Source organism: Ambystoma mexicanum, chromosome 1p, assembly GCF_040938575.1.
Source record: "Ambystoma mexicanum isolate Mex_15411 chromosome 1p, UKY_AmexF1_1, whole genome shotgun sequence".
NCBI lineage: Eukaryota > Metazoa > Chordata > Amphibia > Caudata > Ambystomatidae > Ambystoma > Ambystoma mexicanum.
This window is the reverse complement of record NC_090921.1, coordinates 1330552353-1330564626: the sequence shown is the minus strand read 5'-3', so window position 1 is coordinate 1330564626 and position 12274 is coordinate 1330552353.

Here is a 12274-nt window from a genome sequence, read left to right as displayed (position 1 = left end):
GTGGTCGCTGTGCCCACCCAGGCATGCCCGGCCCGCCGTGCGACCGTAGCCCATAGGGCAGTATTTGGCCGTGCAGGCCCACGTGGCCCGGGCCGCAAAGCAATGCGAGCGGGAGCGGCGGCTATGTGAATCTGATCATAGCAACGGTAAAAATACCCCGCGGCTGCAGCCTAGGTCGTCCGACCAAGGCTGCAGCTGCGGGGCGCTTACCATTACTACGTGATCAGATTCACACAGCTGCTCGCATTGCCTCGTGGCCCCCGCGTGCCTTTGGCCTGCAGTGCCAGCTGAGCTGAGCCCGCCCATAGCACCCTGTACACAGCTAGTCCAATCGGACTATAGTCTGGCTTGTTCCTGGTCTTGCCTAAGGTCTCTGCGCCCCCAGCCCTCCAGCTCTCCTCCAAGACAGCACCTGTTTCGGGATTGCCCCCTGACCTCTACCTGGATGAAATGCATTCTTGCCTCAATAAGTACAAGCACAAATGATTCACAGCACTAACCTTAATCAACAGTATACTTTATCAAAAAGATTACAGAATCCAAACTTTTGATTGGTAGTTCCAAGTGGCAATTTTCATAAATACCGCCGCGGCTTGTCGTGAAATGCACCGAGCCAGGCATGCAGAGGGTGTTGGCACATTCCCATGGTCCCATCGTGGAGACAATTTTTATAGCTCATATTTGTTGTTATCTGGCGCTGTGGTTCAGGGCGCGTGCCATTAATCAGCACTGATCTCAGGAAGGCATCAACAGCACTATTTAAAGTGTCCCTGGCTGTGATGCAGCAAATCTGCGTTTGCTCAGTGCTGTGCTTTCTGCTTAACAAGCCCCGCAGCAAAATGGCAACACAGCCGAGAATGCGCACGCCAAACCCACTCTCGCAGACAGTATTAGGGCGTGCGGCACTGCAGGAAATGGGGTGCCATTTCTGTCAGGACTGCTGGACGTAGGACCCACACACACACCACAGCTTGCACTACTGTGACCAAGCTGCAGTGTAATATAGAATTAGTGGAAAAGTCTGCGGTACTTTATCTACGCTATACTTGCACTATTAACTCCACAGTTTATTGCAGGCATTTTTCCGATCCCCTTCCCCACCTTCCTCAACTGGGTAATTTGCAATGCAAACCGGGGGTAAGCACCCCAAATCCTATCATGCAGTCTAACACACACAACTCAGTCTTGAGGATTTGGCCGTGCAGCAGGCCCGTGGGGACGTGAAGCAATGCGAGCGGCGAGCGGGTCAGTGGGAGCGGCTGTGCACATGTCTTCATATCTCATGCAACAATGGCAGCCCATGCTAATACAGCGGGCTGCCTGTTTCTAGTGAAGGCAAGCTCATACTGCTGCTGTCAATGCTGGACATGTCTGCCTCTAAAGCCTATACAGCTTCTAGATGACCTGAAGAGGTTGTGCGGGAAGGTGATGTACCCACTGATTCTGGTGATACCTACTCTGGGAGTGACACTTCTGCCCATACTGGACCTGATCTGTGTGGGAAGGTTAAGCTGCGGTTACTTAGGAACTATGTCACCTTTGATGTACCCGTTCTGTGGGTTGTGTGAGGGAAGCTTCAGCTTGCTCTGTTCAATCTGCTGCACCCAGTGCTTAGGAGCAGCAGCAGTGTGATGGGCTGCTGGTGGGCCGATCTAGGTCTAGCACTGAACTGGCGCAGGCTGCGCGCGCACTGCGGGCGGCACCACGCCCAGCATTATGGGGCCAATATTTTTTGCGCACTGGCACTTATTTTTTTACAAATTAAGCACTGCGTACCAGTGTGGCAGAGCAGAAGAGACTGTCACGGGAGAGACACCGAGTCAGAGACTGAAAGCCTGTGGAGATGCTAGGAGCCACGAGGAAGGACCTGGGTGCTTAGAGAGTCGAGAAGCTGGCATTCTCCATTCCGGATCCTGAAGGGAAGCTGACGTACAATTGCAGAGCCACATGTGAGGCCGGGAGAACGTCCACAGCCTCCATATTGGAAAGCGGGTGAAAGTAGCACCCCGCAGAAATGCAAATCAGACGACAGCATATCTAAATGTAAATGTGGGGCCAAATGTAAAGAAACTTTACTAAGAGTATATCTAAATCAACCCGAGGGCCATACTGTCATGATCTCTGCTTCCAAAAGATCAGGACTTGCCCGACTCCCTTGGAAGCAGACCCATAACCCCGGTTCCGAGTGCCAGCCAGTCCCAATTGGGACCTTTTGGACCCTGTCCTGGCGCCAGTGGCACCAGGCTCATAAAGATGCCCAGTCCCAGCGCTGGAAGCGCCGGGCTCATAATGCTTGGGTGGACTTACCTGCAGCAGACCATGCTGCTTACTTACCTGCCAGTTGAACCCCTGATCCTCTTCTGTTTGGGACTACTTTTCCTGTTGGGTGGGGCAGGAGCCACTCCCTAGGTTCAGAACACTGGAACTCTTCTGGAAAGCAGGAACTCTTTTCTTACCTAGGCGTGGCTGTGGAAGGAGACACCTAAGCACTACAGGAGGCTATTTAAACCACACCCGATGGATGAATCTTGCTTTGCGTTATTCTGCATTCTCTGCAGCAGAACGCTCATCGTGTCTTCTGCTTCTGATCCTGGGCCTAAGGGAACAAAGGCTTACCATCCTGGAATCCAGTCTTCAGCAGCACCTGTAAAGACAAAGAAAGAACAGGTTAGCACTACGGTCTTCAGTGGCAGCGCATCTCTTACCTGGTCCATCGGCTGTCACCAACGCCTCGCGCTGCATTCCGGCATCTGAAAGACAAAGGCTTACCTACTCTTCGCATGCTCCGGAGGTCTTCGCACTGCATTCCGGCATCTGAAAGACAAAAGCTTACCAGCTCTTCGCACGCTCCGGAGGCCTTCGGCGCTGCATCCCGCATCTGAAAGACAAAAGAAGGTGCGTTTAAAGACATTGGGCAACTTTATTACTCACGTGCCATTACTCCTTCCCACGCCGAATCCAGTGGGTATTCCAGCACCCTTCAGCTTCTCTAAAGCTCCGAACTTGTACCTGCAAGATAAAAGGGACAGTTAGTGCGCATCGTGAAGCAGGCTACAAGCGCTTACTTACGTGCTTCCAGGCGCTTCTATTCCTCACGCGGGTTCGATCCTCAACTCTCATCAGCCCGCCATCCGCCATCGCCGGAACCCTGCAAAACAAGAGATATCATTACAAAAGACTTTTAAGACATTTGAAGTGCCCAGAACTTACCGTTCGTGCAGTTAACGATGGACAGCAGTCCTCTGAGGTCAAGAGGCCTGCACCCTTATCCAGTGAAGAAACTGGTTACGGCACCCTGCCCCGAGGCAGATGGAGAGCTCGGCGTTCACTTACCTAAGGTGAGGGCGTTAACCTTTGGGGTTCTACAGGAGAAGAGAAAGGGAAGAGGAGAGAGGCACCCAATAACCCCAGTTCATTAACCCATATTTTCTATCTGCAGACATCTTACTCTTCGAGTCAGACATACAGTGCACAGAGGTCCAGCCCAAAGAGCCAACCGTGTGTTACACATCACCTTTGAAGATACGGCATTCACCCAGTCAAGACCGGCGCCTCTGCGGGAATCAGGTGAGCGTTACAGAACGCAAAGCCTACCGCAAAACTCCCACCCAGGCGCTATGGAAACCTCGGATACCGACCAGCTAGCCCAGTTACTTGGGGAACTAAGAGCAGAAGTGCATGCAGCCCGTCAGGAAACGAATGCTCTAAGAAGGGAACTGATTATTTCCAAGGAGCGAACAGACGATCTCGCTAGACAATTGCTACAATCACAAGCCGGACAAACTCCGTTACCCGCATCAGGGGCAAATCTTCCTTCAACATCCTCTACGAACCCAGTGCAGATCAACCTACCTGGGAATGTACCTCTGGCTCCACCTGAACGATTTTCTGGTGACCCAAAGAGGTTTGTAGTATTTATTAATCAGTGCCGGTTGCACTTCTTATGCCGGCCAGCAGCCTTTCCAACTGATCAAGCTAAGGTAGCTTTCGTGCTTTCGTACCTTAGTGGCAATGCAGCAGACTGGTCGATCCCTCTAGTTAATCAAGATGATCCGGTTCTCCATGATTTTCAAGCTTTTCAGCTCAGTATGGAAAAACTGTTTGCAAGACATTCACAGGGGCAGGCCTTGGACAATGAGCTCCTTTCATTGCGACAGGGTAATCAAGACCTTTTGGCTTATATTGCGTCTTTCAACAGACTGATAGTGGAAACTCGATGGCCTGAGGACAAAAGGATTACGCTGTTTTATAGAGGTCTACGTGGAGAGCTCAAAGATGTGTTAGCCCAAGTAGTGAATCCCCCGCAAGACTGTTCGGACTATATTGACTTAGTCGTTCAAATTGACCACAGACTGCAGAACAGGAAGGCCGATCGTTCCAAGTTTGATGCTCGAGTATTTTCCAAACAACCAACTCCTACCAAAGGAGTAGACTCCGGGGAACCCATGCAAATAGGGGGCCTGAAAGGACCACTAACACAAAAGGAGCGGGAAAGGAGAAAACAGTTGCAATTATGCCTCTATTGCGGAAACTTGGGGCACTTTCTTCGAGACTGTCCGGTGAAACCAGCCAAGAAGGCAGTAGGAGCTGCAGTTACCAGGGTCACAAACTCTGAGCAGGGAAACGACCTCGCCCGACAAGAATAGAGGTCCTCTTGCCGAGCGTTAAAACCAGTTCCGTGACCTCGCATTTCGTGATACCTATGGTCCTCATTAGCCCTGAACATCCGGATCGATTACATGCGATTGAAGCTTACGTCGACAGCGGTGCCATCGGCAATTATGTGGATCATGAAATGGTTTTGAGGATGAATCTGACTCTTTGTCCAAAGGCTGTAAAGGACGTCATTACTACGGTGGATGGTACGGAGATAGCCTCCGGACCAGTAACGCATACCACCCAAGAAGTGACGTTAGTAAGTCAAGATGGACACCATGAGAAGATCGTGTTCGATGTGATCAAGGCCCCTCAGTTCCATATTATTCTAGGAATTCCTTGGTTAGAGAAGCACAATCCTCAGATCGATTGGCGAGCAAGAACGGTCCAGTTTCCAGAATGTGCCTCTACTTGTCACCCTCGTACCTGGTGTTGCACTGGCAGCAATTTCCTCGGAGGCTCCCCAGTTACCTCCTGAATACCTAGAATTCCAAGATGTTTTCCGGAAGGATCAGGCTAACTCTCTACCTCCTCATAGGTCTTATGACTGCCAGATAGACCTGATACCTGGATCTACTCCTCCTTGTAGTAGAATTTATGCCCTCACCGAGCCTGAGAATCTTCACCTCTGACAATACCTGGATCAATACCTAGCGAATGGGTTTATTCGTCCTTCCAAGTCCCCTGCTTCCTCAGCTTTGTTCTTCATTCCAAAAAAAGAAGGGGACCTTAGAACTTGTATAGATTATCGCGCCCTGAACCAGATCACCGTTAAGAATATATATCCGTTACCTTTGATCCCTGAACTCCTGGACCAAGTCAGAAAAGCATGCATATATACAAAGCTGGATCTTAGAGGAGCCTACCACTTGGTACGAGTAAAAGAGGGCGATGAATGGAAGACGGCCTTCCGCACCAAGTATGGGCTATTTGAATATCAGGTCATGCCCTTCGGACTTTGCAATGCCCCGGCCGCCTTTCAATATTTTATGAACGATGTCCTCAGAGAGCTCATAGATGTGTGTGTTGTTGTTTACATTGACAACATCCTCGTTTATTCTTCATCGGAAACTGAACATCGGAAACACGTGAAAATGGTCCTCGAGAGATTGCGTCAACACAAACTTTTCGCTAAGTTGGAAAAATGTGTTTTCAACGTGACTGAAGTTGAATTCTTGGGATTCATATTATCACCTAGCGGAGTGCGTATGGATTCAAAGAAGGTCGATGCAATTCTCAAATGGCCATCGCCATCCTCCGTAAAAGGTGTTCAAAGCATGTTAGGCTTCGCTAACTTTTACCGCAGGTTTATCCCCGAATTCTCTCGAATAGTCCAGCCCATCACCGCCTTGTTAAAGAAAAACAAACGTTTTGAATGGTCTACCGAGGCGGAACAAGCTTTCCAGAATTTGAAGACTAGATTTATCTCTGCACTGATCTTAAAACATCCTCGCCCAGAACTCCCCTACATTGTTGAAACTGATGCTTCAAGCCTTGCCATGGGGGCAGTTCTATCACAAAAGGACCCAGTAACCAATCAGTTGCATCCCGTGGCATTTTGGTCCCGCAAATTCTCGCCTCCTGAAATCAATTACACTATTACTGATAAGGAACTTCTAGCTATCAAGTCCGCCTTTAAGGCTTGGCGGCATTATCTTCTGGGGGCCCGACACACCGTTACTGTGATTACAGATCACCGAAACCTGCAATATTTGAAAACCACAAAAGCTCAATCCTCTAGGCAACTCCGTTGGGCACTATTCTTTGCCGAGTTTGACTTCATAATTACCTATCGACCTGGTACAAAAAACGGTAAAGCTGATGCCCTTTCTCGGATGGGAGTGGAAGAACATTTGATCAATCCTAAACCTGAACCTATCATTCCCGAACAAAGAATTCTAGGTGCAATCGCCACACAATCCATAGAGGAAGTTAAGGATAAAGCCAGGCTACTGGTAACTCCAGCAGTCATACAGAATTGGCATCTGCAGGGAAAGGACTTTACGGTGAAGGACAACCTATTATATTTCCAAGAACGGTTATACCTGCCCAGCACAGATTTACAGAAAAAGGTAATCTCTTGTTATCACGATTCTTTAATGGAAGGACATCCCGGTATGACCAAGACCTCGGAAAAGATCAAGCGCTACTTCTGGTGGCCGTCTTGGAAAAAAGATATCAGAGACTTTATAATGTCCTGTGGAGTATGCGCCCAAAACAAGAGTCAAAAGGAAAAACCAGCCGGCCTCTTACGCCCTATTGACATCCCGCCTCGCCCTTGGCATACGCTTTCTATGGACTTCATCACCGATCTACCTCCATGCTCCGGATACAATACGATCCTAGTAATCGTGGACCTATTCTCCAAGATGGCGCATTTCATTCCACTCAAAGGCTTACCAACAGCAGCAACTCTGGCCCGAGAATTTCTCGAAAACATCGTCCGACTGCACGGTTTTCCTTCAGTTCTAATTTCGGATCGAGGTAGTCAATTTATTTCTCATTTTTGGCGAAGTTGCTGTCGGTCGGCTCAAATTGATGTGAGACTTTCGACCAGCCACCACCTTCAAACCGACGGACAAACCGAGAGGACCAATCAAACTCTGGAACAGTATTTGCGCTGCATGCTACAACAAACTGAAAAAACTTGGAAAGATATCCTTTGGATAGCCGAATATGCCTACAATAACTCTGTCCACTGGGGAACTGGGAAGACCCCGTTTTTTCTTTTATACGGTAGTCACCCTCGAACCTCGGAGTTGGATCCACTCCAAGATCTTGGAACACCAGCAGTAGACCACCTGCATTCTACAATCACCCAAGCCTTTAAGGAAGCCGTTTCCCACCTTCAAAGGGCTAAAGAACAATACAAGAAAGGAGCAGACCAACATCGGAAGGAAGCCCCCCAATATCAAGTAGGAGATCAAGTCTGGTTATCCACCAAATATCTACCTCTAAAAGGACCTCGCACATTCAACCCAAGATACCTTGGTCCCTATTCCATCACTACAATAGTAAATCCAGTAGCGGTCAAGTTGGACTTGCCCCCTCACGTGAAGATACATCCGGTCTTCCACGTCTCTCTATTAAAACCCGTGCAACCTCAAACCCGACTAACTACATCTCCAAAACCTATTCTAGTTGATGGAGAACTCGAGTTTGAAGTCAAAAGCATCCTGGATTCCAAGATCTCCAAATCTAAACTATTTTACCTGATTGACTGGAAAGGCTACGGTCCCCAAGAAAGATCCTGGGAACCTGCAGAATATGTCCACGCGCCTCGTCTAATCAAAAGATTTCATCGAACATTTCCTAACAAGCCCAAACCCCCGGAGAAGCCCGGTTTGGGAGGGGCCTTGAGGGGGGGTGCTGTCATGATCTCTGCTTCCAAAAGATCAGGACTTGCCCGACTCCCTTGGAAGCAGACCCATAACCCCGGTTCCGAGTGCCAGCCAGTCCCAATTGGGACCTTTTGGACCCTGTCCTGGCGCCAGTGGCACCAGGCTCATAAAGATGCTTAGTCCCAGCGCTGGAAGCGCCGGGCTCATAATGCTTGGGTGGACTTACCTGCAGCAGACCATGCTGCTTACTTACCTGCCAGTCGAACCCCTGATCCTCTTCTGTTTGGGACTACTTTTCCTGTTGGGTGGGGCAGGAGCCACTCCCTAGGTTCAGAACACTGGAACTCTTCTGGAAAGCAGGAACTCTTTTCTTACCTAGGCGTGGCTGTGGAAGGAGACACCTAAGCACTACAGGAGGCTATTTAAACCACACCCGATGGATGAATCTTGCTTTGCGTTATTCTGCATTCTCTGCAGCAGAACGCTCATCGTGTCTTCTGCTTCTGATCCTGGGCCTAAGGGAACAAAGGCTTACCATCCTGGAATCCAGTCTTCAGCAGCACCTGTAAAGACAAAGAAAGCACAGGTTAGCACTACGGTCTTCAGTGGCAGCGCATCTCTTACCTGGTCCATCGGCTGTCACCAACGCCTCGTGCTGCATTCCGGCATCTGAAAGACAAAAGCTTACCAGCTCTTCGCACGCTCCGGAGGCCTTCGGCGCTGCATCCCGCATCTGAAAGACAAAAGAAGGTGCGTTTGAAGACATTGGGCAACTTTATTACTCACGTGCCATTACTCCTTCCCACGCCGAATCCAGTGGGTATTCCAGCACCCTTCAGCTTCTCTAAAGCTCCGAACTTGTACCTGCACGATAAAAGGGACAGTTAGTGCGCATCTTGAAGCAGGCTACAAGCGCTTACTTACGTGCTTCCAGGCGCTTCTATTCCTCACGCGGGTTCGATCCTCAACTCTCATCAGCCCGCCATCCGCCATCGCTGGAACCCTGCAAAACAAGAGATATCATTACAAAAGACTTTTAAGACATTTGAAGTGCCCAGAACTTACCGTTCGTGCAGTTAACGACGGACAGCAGTCCTCTGAGGTCAAGAGGCCTGCACCCTTATCCAGTGAAGAAACTGGTTACGGCACCCTGCCCAGAGGCAGATGGAGAGCTCGGCGTTCTCTTACCTAAGACATCTTACTCTTCGAGTCAGACATACAGTGCACAGAGGTCCAGCCCAAAGAGCCAACCGTGTGTTACACATCACCTTTGAAGATACGGCATTCACCCAGTCAAGACCGGCGCCTCTGCGGGAATCAGGTGAGCGTTACACAGCCCCAGGCCAGTAAGGTTGCTGCGATAGGGTCGAACACGGAGTCAGGGACATAGGGCCTCATTACACGGTAGGCGGTAAGGGATTACCGGCACCGGTAAGGGCACCGGTGCCGGTAATCCCTTACCACCCTACTACGAGGTCCCTCAGCGGGTCCCGTCCTTAACATGTGGTCAGACCACACGTTAAGGACGGGACCCGCTGAGGGACTTCAGAGCAAATAACGGTACCGCTAGTAGCGGTACCGTTATTTGTTCCTTCCCCATTCCCATTGAGCCCTAAGGGGGCTCGAATGGGAAAGGGGAATGGTAAATGACATGGGGACTTACCAGGTCCTCCAGGGTCGGAATGACCGGGTAAGTCCCCATACCGCCTACCCGGACCCAGAAGGCGGTAGGGGGTAGCTATGGCGCTAATAGTGCCATGGTTAACTCCTACTGCGTAAAGATGCGGTTAATCTCGATGAAATATTAGAGTCATAGTACTGATCCCACCCACTGCCAGTGTCTCCAATTTGACGTGTGGGCGAAGCTGAGGGCTCGGATACCAGTACGTAGCATATTGGGCTTGTGCAGCTGTCCAGTACAACATAAGGTCCGGCACCTTGAACCCTCCCATCTCGTATGGGAGCACCATAGCTGACAATACTTTTTTTTTAACAACTCTGTTTATTAAGTTTTAAACAATACAACGGAAAAATAGACATTGAACATAGGCATACCTCAGAAAAAGAAAACATGGCAATATCAAGAGCGGGCACCTCAGGGCTGAGGGGACGTGAGGCAATTGTGAAACAAGACAAAAAAATATTAGTAACACAGGTTCTGACTTACATCCACCAGCCGAGGGAGGGGTAAGAGAGGCAGGGGGGGTAAAGGGGGAGGCGGATTTCAGTGAGCATCAAGCCATTTACCCCATATCTTTTCAAATTTGCGGGGGGAACCCCGTGCGTTATAGACCCGCGTTCTGAAGCTGCGCATCTGTCCAGTTCATTAGTCCAGCGGTTCAGGCACAGTAGGTCTGCAGAGCCCCATTTAGCCGCAATGAGTCTTTTGCCCGCCCCCAATGCAATCGCTAGAAACATTTTTTCATATTTCGTCAGATCCACCTCTCCCCAGATGCCCAAAAGTACCATTTTAGGATTCCTAGGAATTGGCGTTGCCAGGACAGTGGAGATCGTGTTGATACAATCCCCCCAGAAGACTTGTAGCACCTGGCAGTCCCACATCATATGGTAGAAGGTGGCCGGCTCAGTTTTGCATCTAATGCATGTCCCCTCTTCGCATCCCCCCCATCTGGCCATAGCGGCGCGCAAGTGATAAGAGCGGTGAAGGATTCTTAATTGTTTAGTCTGTGTTTGGCTTCTATCCCGATTTCCCTATGGGACATTAGTGCATCAACCCAGTCTTCGGGTTCCAGTTCACCTAAATCCCTTTCCCACTTTGCTTTAAGCCCATCCAGCTGTGTAGCCCTGAAGGAGTTGAGGGCCTGATAGAGGGTAGAGGTGACCTTGGAGGGAATGCGTTGCGTGAGGTCATTAGTCTCAATGGTGGAGGAGGGGGGTATACATGTCGTATCAGGGAACTGGGTGCAGATGGCGTGGGCCAGCTGCACGTGTCGATACCGGTCCATGGGTGCCAGGTCAAATTGCTCTTGCATGGTCTCGAAGTCCAGGAGGTGACCCCCCTGTATCATGTGTGCTAGTGTATGCTAGTGTATGATTGCACTGATAGGCCTCTCTCCCACTATACAGGTCTCTCAAACCTAGCAGGGATTCTGTTTCCAAATTGCGTTGTACGATGTTTAGATTGCATGATGAGGCCTCTCAAATTTAGCGGGGGTTGTGTCTCCAAATTGCATTGTATGATGTTTAGATTGCACTGATAGGCCTCTCTCCCACTATACAGATCTCTCAAATTTAGCAGAGGTTCTGTCCCCAAATTTACATTGTATCTTGTTTATGTTGCACTGATAGGCCTCTCTCCCACTACACAGGTCTCTCAAATTTAGCAGGGGTTCTGTTTCCAAATTGCATTTGTACGATGTTTGGATTGCATGATTAAGCCTCTCAAATTCAGCAGGGGTTCTGTCTCCAAATTGTATTGTATAATGTTTAGATTTCACTGATAGGCCTCTCTCCCACAATACAGGCCTCTCACATTTAGCAGGGGTTTTGTCTCCAAATTGCATTGTATGTTGTTTAGATTGCACTGATAGGCCCCTCTCTCACTATACAGGTCTCTCAAATTTAGCAGGGGTTCTGTCTCCAAATCGCATTGTACGATGTTTAGATTGCATGATTAAGCCTTTCAAATTCAGCAGGGGTTCTATCTCCAAATTGCATTGTATGATGTTTAGATTGCACTGATATGCCTCTCTCCCACTATACAGGCCTCTCAAATTTAGCAGGGGTTCTGTCTCCAAATTGCATTGTATGTTGTTTAGATTGCACTGATAGGCCCCTCTCCAACTATACAGGTCTCTCGAATTTAGCAGGGGTTCTGTCTTCAAATCGCATTGTACGATGTTTCGATTACATGATTAGGCCTCTCAAATTTAGCAGGGGTTGTGTCTCCAAATTGCATTGTATGATGTTTAGATTGCACTTATAGGCCTCTCTCCCACTATACAGGACTCTCAAATTTAGCAGGGGTTCTGTCCCCAAATTTACATTGTATCTTGTTTATGTTGCACTGATAGGCCTCTCTCCCACTATACAGGTCTCTCAAATTTAGCAGGGGTTCTGTTTCCGAATTGCATTTGTACGATGTTTAGATTGCATGATTAAGCCTCTCAAATTCAGCATGGGTTCTGTCTCCAAAATGCATTCTATGATGTTTAGATTGCACTGATAGGCCTCTCTCCCACAATACAGGCCTCTCACATTTAGCAGGGGTTTTGTGTCCAAATTGCATTGTATGTTGTTTAGATTGCACTGATAGG